This window comes from Orycteropus afer, unplaced genomic scaffold (assembly GCF_000298275.1).
Source record: "Orycteropus afer afer isolate SDZICR_OR568_19922 unplaced genomic scaffold, OryAfe1.0 scaffold00617, whole genome shotgun sequence".
Taxonomy (NCBI): domain Eukaryota; kingdom Metazoa; phylum Chordata; class Mammalia; order Tubulidentata; family Orycteropodidae; genus Orycteropus; species Orycteropus afer.
The window spans coordinates 981604-993587 of NW_006922204.1; positions in this window are offsets into that span (position 1 = coordinate 981604).

Below are 11984 nucleotides of genomic sequence, written 5' to 3' on the forward strand. Positions count from 1 at the left end.
TGGGTTTCCGAGGCAGTATCACTACGGAAGTAGATTGCCCCATCCTCCTTCCGAGGAGTGGCTGGTGGGTTTGAACCGCCAGCCTTCTGGTTGGCAGTCAAGTGCCTTAGGCACTATGCTACCAGAGCTCCTAGAGCTCCTCTAGTGCTGCTATAACAGAAAAACCAGAAAGGAGTGGCTTGAACAAACAAGAATTTATTCTCTTATAGTTTAGGCGGCTGGACGTCTGAATTCAAAGTGCCAGCTCTAGGGCTGGGTGAAGGCCCCTTGACCTTGGGCTTTAGCTCTGCCTCTTGCTGGAACTAGAGGCATCTCTTAACTCAGGCAGCTGCTGGCTGCTGAGGTTGACAAACCCAAGGTCGACAAGTAAAATGGCACAGTCCCCAAATTATCAAGCAACACAGCAGGCCACTAGTTCAAGTCCAGAAACAGTCCCAAGATTGGCAGATAATATGGCAGGCCACTGAGATGAAGACTTGGCTACATGCGGGTCCAAGCGTGCCAAAAAGCTCAGAGACCTTTCTCAAAGCTTCTTCTTATATACTGGAGGCAGACCACATCCCTAAGACAGCTGCTCACAGAAGACTCCACCATGGAGTTGATTATCATGGGGAATCACTACATCCAGCTGGCCAGCCACACAAAACCAGGCCCAGCCAAGTTGACACATAACCTTAACTACCACAGTCACTATGAATTGGAACTGACTGGATGGCACCTAACAATGACATACTTGAATCTAGTTCTTCTAACTTCAAGCTCAGTAACTTCTTCCCTCACTATTGCATTTCTGAGAGTCCCTGTTTGCCTAGATGGTACAAACAGTTAATGCATTTGGCTGCTAACCGAAAGGTTGGAGGTTTGAGTCCACTCAGAGGTGTTTCAGAAGAAAGGCCTGGTGATCTACTGAAAAATCAATGGCACCTACCTGTTTTAATTGCCCTTCTGAGTGGCTTGAACTACCAGTAAGAGGGCAAAGGGTAAATGAGAAGATATTCTCAGGGCACTGCTCATCTGCCACACTTGAGGAAGTTTCTGAAGACCTCTGTGGCACAATAAGGAGCCTTGGTGGCACAGTGGTTAAGTGCTTGGCTGCTACCTGAAAGGTCAGCGGTTCAAACCCATCAATCACTCTGCAGGAGAAAGATGTGGCAGTCTGCTTCCATAAAGATTCCAAAACCAAACCTCACTGCCCTCTAGTCTACTCATAGCAACTCTGTAAGATAGAGGAGAACTCATAGGCTTTCCAAGCTGACTGCCACATCTTTCTCCCATGGAGTGCCTGGTGGGCTCGAACCGCTGCCCTTTCAGTGAGCAGCCTAGCACTTTTGCCACTGAACCACAGGGCTCCTCCTGTAAAGATTATAGCCTTGGTAACTCTAGGGGGCAGTTCTACTTGGCCTTATGGGTTGCTACGAGTTGGAATTGACTCAACAGCAGTGGGTCTGGGTGGCACAGTATGCAGTGTGTGTGAACTTGGGCTCTGAAATCAGAGAGATCTGGCTGGGATCTCATTCTTTCCGCTTTCGGACTGTGTGGCTTGAACAATCTAATTAACCTCTTAAATCTCAGTTTCCTCATCTGAAAAGTGGGAATGATAAATGTACCTGTTGCATAGTGATACGTCTGTAGACGTCAAATACAAGCTTGCTTATATTGTGTGACATATGAACACGAAATCCACACTGTTTTACCAATCTTTTTGAATGTTCATATGATTATTTCTATGGAATATTGACTCAGAACTGGGAATGCTCCATTAAAAGGTATGCACACTTTACGGGAAATGTGAGCATAGATTAGTGAATCAACTATGCCAATGTTTATTGAAAGCACTTGTTATTATAAATCTATATGACCTATTTTGGCCATGTTGTGAGAAGAGACCATTCCTTGAAGAAGGCTGTCATGCTTGGTAAAGTCAGGGTCAATGAAAAAGGGGAAGGCTCTCAACAAGATGGATTGACACAGTGGCTGCAACGATGGGCTCAGGTATAGCAAGGATTGTGAGGCTGACGCAGGACTGGTCAGTGTTTCATTCTGTTGTACATAGGGTCGCTGTGAGTCGGAGCCAACTTGACGGCACCTAATAACAACAACATATGCTTTCAATATCAAATTAAAACAAAAAAAAAAGATATCCAACCTTTAAAATGGATAGATGTTGATAAAATGTCCTTTAAAAAGATCACTGTCCTTTACTTACACTCCTAAAACTACATTGGTATCAGTGGGTATTTTTAATCTTGTAAAATGTTATCAGTTTGATGAGCAAAATCTAATAGTTTATTACTGTTTTCATGGGCACTTCTTTCATTATTAGTGAGGTCAAGTATTTTTTCATGAGACCATCGGCCAACTGTATTCTCTCTTCTATGAGTTGTCTGTTCTTGATTGTTTGTTAATGTTGTGCACAGATTATTTAAACCACGTTTGTGGTTGCTGTGCGCTGTCACTGATTCTGACTCACAGTGACTCTGTAGAACTGCTCCATAGGGTTTCCAAGACTGTCATCCTTATAGGAGCAGATCAGCGGTCTTTTCTCCCACAGAAGGGCTGGTGGGTCCGAACCATGCACTTTTCAGTTAGCAGCCTAGCACTTAACCATTGTGCCACCAAGGCTCCTTGTTAGCATGGTTTAAAAGTTTATTGGGGCTTTATGCAGAGCTGAAGGAGGTCTGGTAGCACAGTGACTAAGGCATCTGACTGCTAACCAGAAGGGTGGTGGTTCAAACCCACCAGCCACTCCGAGGAAGCAAGACTGGGCAATCTACTTCCGTAAAGATTTATCACCTTGGAAACCCAATGGGGGTCGCCATGAGTGGGAATCAACTTGATGGCAGTGGGTTTGGTTTTTTTTTTTGTTTGTTTGTTTATGAAGAGCTGCCGTGAGGATTATTATGGGATCATCACTAGTTTTACTTTGGCTTCTTTAAGATTCTAAGCATAATGGAGTGTTTCTTTTCCTGAGTTTTATATAGCAACAATCCTCTCAGTCTGTTAGATGGTTTGTCTTGAAGGGACTTGAGACAAAGACTGCTAATTGCTTCCAAATATCCCTGGAGAGTTAAAGAGGGTTGCAAATTCTGTGTCACTTGCCTCAGGGAAGTGAAGTTTATTTCTCTTTCCTTTGAATTTGGACTGGCCCTGTGTCCACTTTGACTAGTAGAAGGTGGCACCGGGACGCTATGTCTAAGTTTTGAGAAGGCCTGGAAGCTTCTGTTTTGTGCTTTTGACTGTCCTGTTGGAGGGAGACCACATGGAGAAACCACATGAGGGGAGAGGCCCTGAGACCACAATGAAATAGTGAGAGGCCCAACTGCCCCAGCATCTTAGTTGACTGCAACTGCATGAGGCAAGCAGAAGGACTGCTCAGCTGAACCCACTGAACCCACAGATTCATGAGAGATAATAAAATGGTCATTGCTACTATTTTTATTTTCTCTGTTTGTTGTTATTTTAAGCCACTTAGTTTTAGGGTGGTTTATTAAGTAGCAATAGATAACCAAAACACTCTCTATGTCCCTTTCTAACCAAAACTACAAAACCAAACTCACTGCCATTGAGTCCATTCCAACTCATAGTAACCCTATAGGACAGAGTAGAACTGCCCCATAGGGTTTCCGAGGCTATAAATCTTTATAGAAGTAGACTGCCTCATCTTTCTTCCATGGAGCAGCTCGTGGGTTTGACCCACCAACCTTTTTGTTAGCAGTCAAATGCTTTAACCACTATGCCACCAAAAGGTCAGCAGCTGGAATCCACCAGACACTCTGTGGGAGAAAGATGAGGCAGACTGCTTCTCTTTGTAATGTTGTTGTTGTTGTTATGTGCCATCGGGTTGGACCCAACTCATAGCGACCCCTCCTTGGGTTTCTGAGGCAGTATCACTACGGAAGTAGATTGCCCCATCTTCCTTCCGAGGAGTGGCTGGTGGGTTTGAACCGCCAGCCTTCTGGTTAGCTGTCAAGTGCCTTAGGCACTATGCTACCAGAGCTCCCATGTTGTAATAGCACCTTGATTTTTACCTGGACATATGGCAGCATAGCTGAAGGACCACATCTCTTTGGCCTCCCTTTCAGGCAGAAGTGGCCAACTTGACTAAATTCTGGATAAGCACACATGTTGTGTGGTATTTCCAGAAGTCTTCTTTAAAAAGCAGGGGCAGGCCTTTTTCTCCATTCCTTGATTGTACTGCCTGGAACAGATGTGATGGCTGGAGCTCTAGCAGCCATACTGAACCAGGAAGATGAGAACCACATTCTAGGGATGGCAGAGTGGTGAGTGGGAAGGTGGCTGGATCCCTGGCAACTTTATGGAGCTACTATATTTTAGTCCTGAATCTGCTACTTCCCACATTTTATACAAGAAAGAAATAAACCTCCTATTTAAACCATTGTCTTTTTTACCTATTCTGTGCAGCTTAATCTCTTCCTAATTCATATAGGCCAAGAACAAATTCCATTCTGACTTCTATTACCTTGCCTTTGCAGTAGCATTTACAGTGTACTAGGCACAATAGAACATACAGAAAACAGTAGGGGCCTGTGTTACAATTCACTTACCTACTCTAGGGGAACCCTGCATCAGTATTCAACGGTGAACACAATAAGACATGGTCCCTGCCCACCTTACAGTTAACGTTACAGTGAATCAAATAATCACAAAACAAATGGAAAACTGTAACTATGACAAGCCCTTTAAAGACAGGCTCACAGTGCCAGCAGAGCTCATAATGTGGCTTTGGCAGAATCAAGGAGGTCAGGAGGTAATGCTTGAGCTGAGACCTGAAAGGTAGATTTGAGGCAACTCAATGAAGATGGCAGGGAAGAAGAGCATTCTGGGTAGAGGTGACAGTGTGTACAGAAGTCCTATGGCGGGAGGGAGCATGACAAGTATAATGGACATAAAGATGATGTGGCTAGAATGGGGAGAATTAGGTGAGTTTGGTGAGCATGAGGCCAAGAGGGTGGCAGATGGGAGAACTAGGTGGCTATGTTTGTGAGTTTGGTCTATGTTCTAAAAGCATTGGAAAGCCATAGAAAGTTTTAAGTGGCAATGGCCCAAAAGAAGGAAGATGGTAGTGGAAGAGATGGCAAGAAGTCAAAAGATTCAAGAGGTATGTCTCCTTCTTACTCCCATGCTTGGTCCCTGACTTTGGCTTTTTTTTTTTTTTTTTTTGTAGTTGTTGTTATGAATTGAACTAAGAATACAGTTCTTAATTTTTGCCAAAATCAGGCACATTTCTTAGAAGATGGATCAGACTGTGCATGACTCAGTGACACAGTGGCTTAAACAAGTTGGAAGCTTATCTTTTTCCTATAAAAGTCTGAGCTGATAATGGCTGAGCTCCAGTAAGTCACTGAGCTTCCAGAGTCCTTCCATCTTGTTGGTTGGCTGTCTCTAGCATGTTGCCTTCATACCTATGACCCACTATGACTGAAGGGAGGGGGATGGGGAAAAGCATGGATTGGAAGTTGCACACATTGCTCCTTATATCTCAATGACCAGAATTCAGACACAATGTCTCACCTAGCTGCAAGGAAGACTTTGAATTTTAATACTTATTCTGGTCAGACTTGGCTAAAAATCTAGAATTCTAGTACTACAGATCACCCACAAAGAAAACCATGCCCCTGGGCCAAACCCAGCCACACCCATTTGTTTACATCTTGTCTATGGTTGCTTTTGCACTACAAGGTTTTCCATTGGGGGGCGGGACACGCAGGAGGACACCCCCCCCCCATGTCACTAGCACCAGAGACTGAGTGACCGAAAGTGTTCCCAGAGCAACACTTTGCAGGGTGGATGGTTGTCCATAGGACCTAGTTCCCACAGCATGTGGGTAGGCCTGGAAAGCCCCACCAGACCCTGAGGCTGCTTGTCAAAAGGGCCATTTGGGCATCAGATTAATGGCTAGAATGGCCGTAGGTTTCACAACATGCAGGCAAGCTGGGGCCTGAAGGACTCACAGAAACGTGGCATGTGGGAAGACTGGTAACTGGAAGCGTCTGGCAGGGCACAAGCGGGGGCAAGCCAGGGGCTGCAAGGGCCTCCAGTCAGGTGTCCCAGCATCCAGTCAGGTTGGGGACCAGAAGGGACCGAGGTCAACTGTATGGAGGAAGAACTGGTGGCTGAAAGGGCTCTCACTGTGGGCAGGCTAGTGACCAGAACGACCTTTGGTTCCCTAGCATATGAAATCTATGCAGTGTCCAAAAGAGCTCTAGTTCCCACAGCTCATGGACTGATTGACGGCCAGAATGGACAGACTGGGGACTGAAATATGCCTTGGAATCCTAGCAAGTGGGCAGGTTGGTTACCAGAAGGGCCAGGACACTAGCATGCCTGGAACACTGGTGGCCAAAAGGACTCTAGCTTCCTCACCACGTGGGGAGGCTAATGGCTGGAAAGGGTCTTATATCCTAGCACCATAGGCCAATTTGGGTGTCCCAAACATTTTCATTTCCTCAGCATGTAGCCAGGCTGGGTGCTGCAAAGATTCCCGGAACCTTAATACAGCTGGCTTGTCACTGGCCTGAGGGCACTGGTGTGGGAAGGACAGTAAACTACAGGGCTCTCACTAACTCAGAACACGGGTTGGCTGATCCCCAAGAGGACTCTTGGCTACACAGCAACCGAAGCCCAATGGATGGCCAAAGAGCCTCTCGTTTCCACAGCACGTAGGCAGACCGATGGCCAGAATGATCCTTTAATTACACGGACAGGCTGGGGACTGAAATATTCTGAGGAACCCTAACGAGTGGTTAGGTTTGTAACCAAATGGGGCCTCTGGAACATCACCGTATGGGGGCAGAGCAGTGGCCCAAAGGGCTCTCACTATTTTGGCACATGGGTAGGTTCATGGCCCTAGGGGCTTTCACCTCTCTAGGAAGGCAAAAAACTCTTGTTACCATAGCAAATGGGCAGGTTATTTGTCACATTAGATCTTGCTTCTCTAGCACGGGTGTGCAGACTGGAGGCCAAATCCCTGAAATCATAGCGACTGGGCAGCTTGTTAACCGGAAGAATCCCCAAGATACAAACGTGCGGGAGTGCGGCAGGGGGAGAGACGGTGGCCTAAAGGGCTCTCACTCCTTCAGCGGCTTGTGTAGCCTGATGGCTGGAAGAGCTCTGCCTCCCCAGAGCCCAAGGCCCAACAAATGGCCTGAAGAACTTTATTTTACAGCACAAAGGTAGGTTGATGGCCGGAGTCCTCCTGGTTTCCCAGTACTCGGGGAGGCTGGGGCCGAAATACGCCCTAGCAGACAGGCATATTGCTGATCTGATGGGGCCTCTAAGACGCCAGCACCACAGAAGGACGGTGAGCAGAAGGACTCTCGTTTTTCAGCATGTATGCAGACTGATAATTGGATGGGCTCTTGCCCTCTAGCACCTGAGGCTCATATAAACCAAACCCAAACTCACTGCCATGGAGTCAGATCTGAGTCATAGCGACCCCTCCTTGGGCTTCTGAGGCAGTATCATTACGGAAGTAGATTGCCCCATCTTCCTTCCGAGAAGTGGCTGGTGGGTTTGAACTGCCAGCCTTCTGGTTAGCAGTCAAGTGCCTTAGGCACTATGCTACCAGAGCTCCCCAAGGTTCATATAGCAACCAAAAAACTTTTGTTTCCATAGCACATGGGCAGGCTGTGTGCTGGGTTCTCTCTTGCTTCGCCAGCACCCAGGCAGGCTGCAGGGGCCAAAAAGATTGGCAGAACCCTACGGGGCAGGCAGCTTGTTGACTGGAAGGACATCTAGGACACCAGGGCACAGAAATGAGAGTGGCCAAAAGAGTTCTTTCCCCAGAAGATGAGCAGGCTATTGTTGTTGCTGTTAGGTGCCGACCAGTCGATGAGTCGGATATGACTCATAGAGACCCCTCCTTGGGTTTCCAAAGAGGCGGAATCTCTAAGGAAGTAGATTGCCCTACCTTCCTTCCGAGGAGTGGCTGGTGGGTTTGAACTGCCAGCCTTGATTAGCAGTCAAATGCCTTAAGCACTATGGGCAGGCTAGGGGGCTGGAAGTGTCCTTGGGACCATGGCTTGTAGGTAGGCTAATGGTGAGAAGGTCCTGGAGTACTAGCACACAGACAAACTGTTGGCAGCATAGACCTCTGGTCCACTTCCTCAACTCACAGGCAAATGGCTAGCCAGAAGGACCCCTAGGTTGCCAGCATAGGAGACTAATGATGCTCAAAAGGACTCTTGCTTTCTCAGCACGCAGGTAGCCTGATGGCTGGAAGAGCTCTTATCTCCCAGTGCCTGAGGACCCAACAAGTGGTCAAATGACCCTCAGTTCCCTAGCATGAAGGCAAGCTTGGGAGGCTGAAATGACTTGCAAACCCTAGTGGATGGGCAAGTTGATGATGAGACATGTACCTTTATAACTCTAGCATGAGGGCAGGCTGGTGGCAGGAATGTCCACTGGACCCCTAGAAGGGAAGAAGGCTGGTGGCCCAATGGTCTCTTAGGGCACCACTCTATGAGATGGATGGTGTCTGAAAAGGACCTGAGGCAAGAGTAGGTAGTGTGGACAGTGGCTGGAAGGGACTCCTAGGCACCAGCATGTGGGCAGGTTGGGAACTGAAGTAACCTGCAGAAACCTAGCAGGATGGACAGGCTGCCAACAAGAAGTGAGTGGGGGTGTCAACAATTTGTTGTCTTAAATTATAGATCTGCATACCAAGAGGAACCAAATCTGGATAGGGAGGACAGCACATCACTCAGAGACCATTCCTCTGAGCTGGGTGCACTAACCAGATGGCACATTGGTTTTTTTTGGGGGGTGGGGGGTGGGGAGGGGCTTAATGTGGTCTATGTCTAGAAAGAAGAGTGAACGAATATTTGATGACCAGACTAGTGGCATATGACAAGAGTGCTAATGTTTATCAGTGTCCATGTTCTCTTCCTCCTAGGCTCTAGCTTTGTTTGTAGCTGAGTGTGACCATGTGACTAAATTCTGGCCAACAGATTTTGAGTTGAGCTGATGTGGGGCACATCCACACCTGGCTCATCAGAAACCTCTCGTGTGCCATCCTCTCTCTTTTTTCCTCATCCACTTGTTAAGTACAGAACACTTCATGGACCTAGAGAAGGGAAGAGTCACAAGATGGAAGGAACCTGGGTTTCTGAATGACTGTGTGGAGTAGAATCCCCCATTGACTTCATTGGACAAGTGACATAAATGACAGATAGATTTATTTTGTTAAGCTACTGAAATGTCGTGGGTGATCTATAGAAATTAGTGTTGATCTCAACTAAACAAGAACTTGACATGTAGGACCACTTAAGTTCTCTGAAACCAGTTTTAAGTCATGGGGGTCCTGGTGTTGGATGTGAAGTTTGGATGGTCAGGATCACATTGCTGAATCTGGCCTTTGTGATGACTTCAGCTTTGGTGTGCTCATTTGACCTACACCTTCTGTGCTAGAACAAGATCTTGGATCTCAGTTGCCAACAGTCTAGACAGAGAACATGTCCAGTTAGCTATTTTAAAAGCCTTGAGGCTTGTTAAAAGGAGAGAATAATTTCTTGTTCTCATTAAAGTTCCCTCTGCCTCTTTTTCTCAAACATTGTAAATACAAGTAAATAAGACAAAATTGGTCTTTAGCTTCATAGAGATTACAGTGTGTTGTGGAGATATGAAACAGAAGATGATTATACAAATAATTAATTGATAATACTTGGAGTATGTATTATGAAGGAGAAGTACTTTGTGATGTGAAAATAAACAGCAAGGGGTCGTTACCTATTGTGGGGAGCAAGCATCCTTGAGGAAGTCAGAGACATGAGGGATCAATAGTTATGCAGTCCAGTTAGTCTTAAATGTCAGTGTGTCTCATAATCACCTGGAGCACTTGTGAAACACAGATTGCTGGGTTCCACCCAGAGTTTCTAATTCAACAGATCTGGGGTGGGGTCAGGAGCTCTGGTGGTGCTGTGGTTAAAGTATTGGGCTGCTAATCAAAAGGGTGGCGTTTCAAACCCACCAGCCACTCTGTGGGAGAGAGATGTGGCAGTCTGCTTCCATAAAGATTTACAGCCTTGGAAGAAACCTTATGGGTAGTTCTGCTCTGTCCTGTAGGGTCACTGTGAGTTGGAATTGACTCAATGGCAGTGGGTTTTGTTTTTGGGGATAAAAAACCCCCAAAACCAAACTCATTACCATCGAGTTGATTCCAACTCATAGCAACCCCCATTGAGTTTCCGAGGTGGTAAATCTTTACGGAAGTAGATTGCCCCATGTTCCTTCTGGGGGAGCAGCTACCACACTTTGAGAACCAGTAGTCTGGACACCTTACCTGGTTTTACTTCTATCTTTCTGGCCACCCCACAGCCTTCTCTACTAAACCTTTGAATGTGTTCTTTTAACTCGTTTTCCCACGGCTTGGTCCTAGACATTCTTCCCTTCTTACCCTTCACCAGAGCTATGAACTCGAATCAGGGGGCTTAGTTCTAATATGTCTGTGTTTTATTGGGCCCAGACTAGTTCTTTTTTTTTTAAACTTGAGCCATTTAAAATAAAGACATTTTGTGGCACAATCCATATTCCTGGCTTCAGCTGAAAATCCATGCAGTTCCCACAGTGAACTGGAGTAGAATAGATAGTCCGACCCATTGACCTAAAGTATGCATTTGGCCTGCATGCTTATATATGTTACCTGCTTGGCCCCTCAAAGCATTGGAGTTTGCAATCTCTGTTCTACATACCTACTGTGGCTTCAGGGACCATCTTTGCATACACTAACAACTTGCATTTAGACATTTTCTGAGATCCAACTCCTCATACCTTGTGTCCTCTGAGACTCTTTTAGTTCTAGTGTCTGCCAGTGATCCTTGGTGTTTCCTTGTTGATGAGTTCTTATATGGTGTCTGTCTTCCCCTGTGTGTATGTATATCTATCCTGGTATTATATCTCAGGAGGGATTAAGTTTAGAATCCACCCTACACAGGTATAACCTCAACTAATTAATCATATCACACCAAATTGCATATGGAGGGTGATTGCATTACACAGGATTAGATTACATTGTGGAAGGTGATTACACTGCATTACATTACATGTAAAGTAATTGTATTACATTGCATTATGGAAGATAATCGATACAAGGCTAATTGATTTAATCACATGTGACTACTCCATGATAGCAACTAGACTAGTGCTTGGCCAAACCATTGGGATCATAGTCTAGTCAGGTTGACACATAAAATTAACCATCACAGTAGGTAATGTTTTAGGAAATGCCCATGTTAGAAAATGATTGTGCCATGATCCATTTCTCTTTTATCTAGAGGACAGAGCTCTGAGACTTGATGTTGTTGTTGTTGTTAGGTGCCTTTGACTTGGGTCCAACTCATAGTGACCCTGTGTATGATAGAATGTAACACTGCCTGGTCCTGCACCATCCTCACAATCATTGTTATGCTTGAGCCCATCATTGTACCCACTGTATCAATCCATCTCATTGAGGGTCTTCCCCTTTTTCCTGACCCTCCACTCTACCAAGCATGATATCCTTCTCTAGAGAATGGTCCCTTCTGACAACGTGACCAAAGTAGGTGAGACGAAGTCTGGCCATTCTCGCTTCCAAGGAGTATTCTGGCTGCACTTCCTCCAGGATGGATTTGTGTGTTCTTCTGGCAGTCCATAGTATTTTCAGTATTCTACACCAACACCACAATTCAAAGGCACCAACTCTTCTTTGATCTTTTTTATTCATTGTCCAGCTTTCACATGCATGTGAAGCGATTGAAAAAACTATGGCTGTGTTAGGTGCAACTTAGTCTTCAAAGTGACATCTTTGCTTCTTAATGCCTTTAAGAGGCCTTTTGTAGCACATTTGCCCAGTACAATGTTGTTGCTGTTGTTATGTGCTGTCGAGTCAGCCCTGACTCATAGCAACCCCTCCTTGGGTTTCCGAGGCAGTATCACTGCGGAAGTACATTGCCCAACCTTCCTTCTGAGGAGTGGCTGGTGGGTTTGAA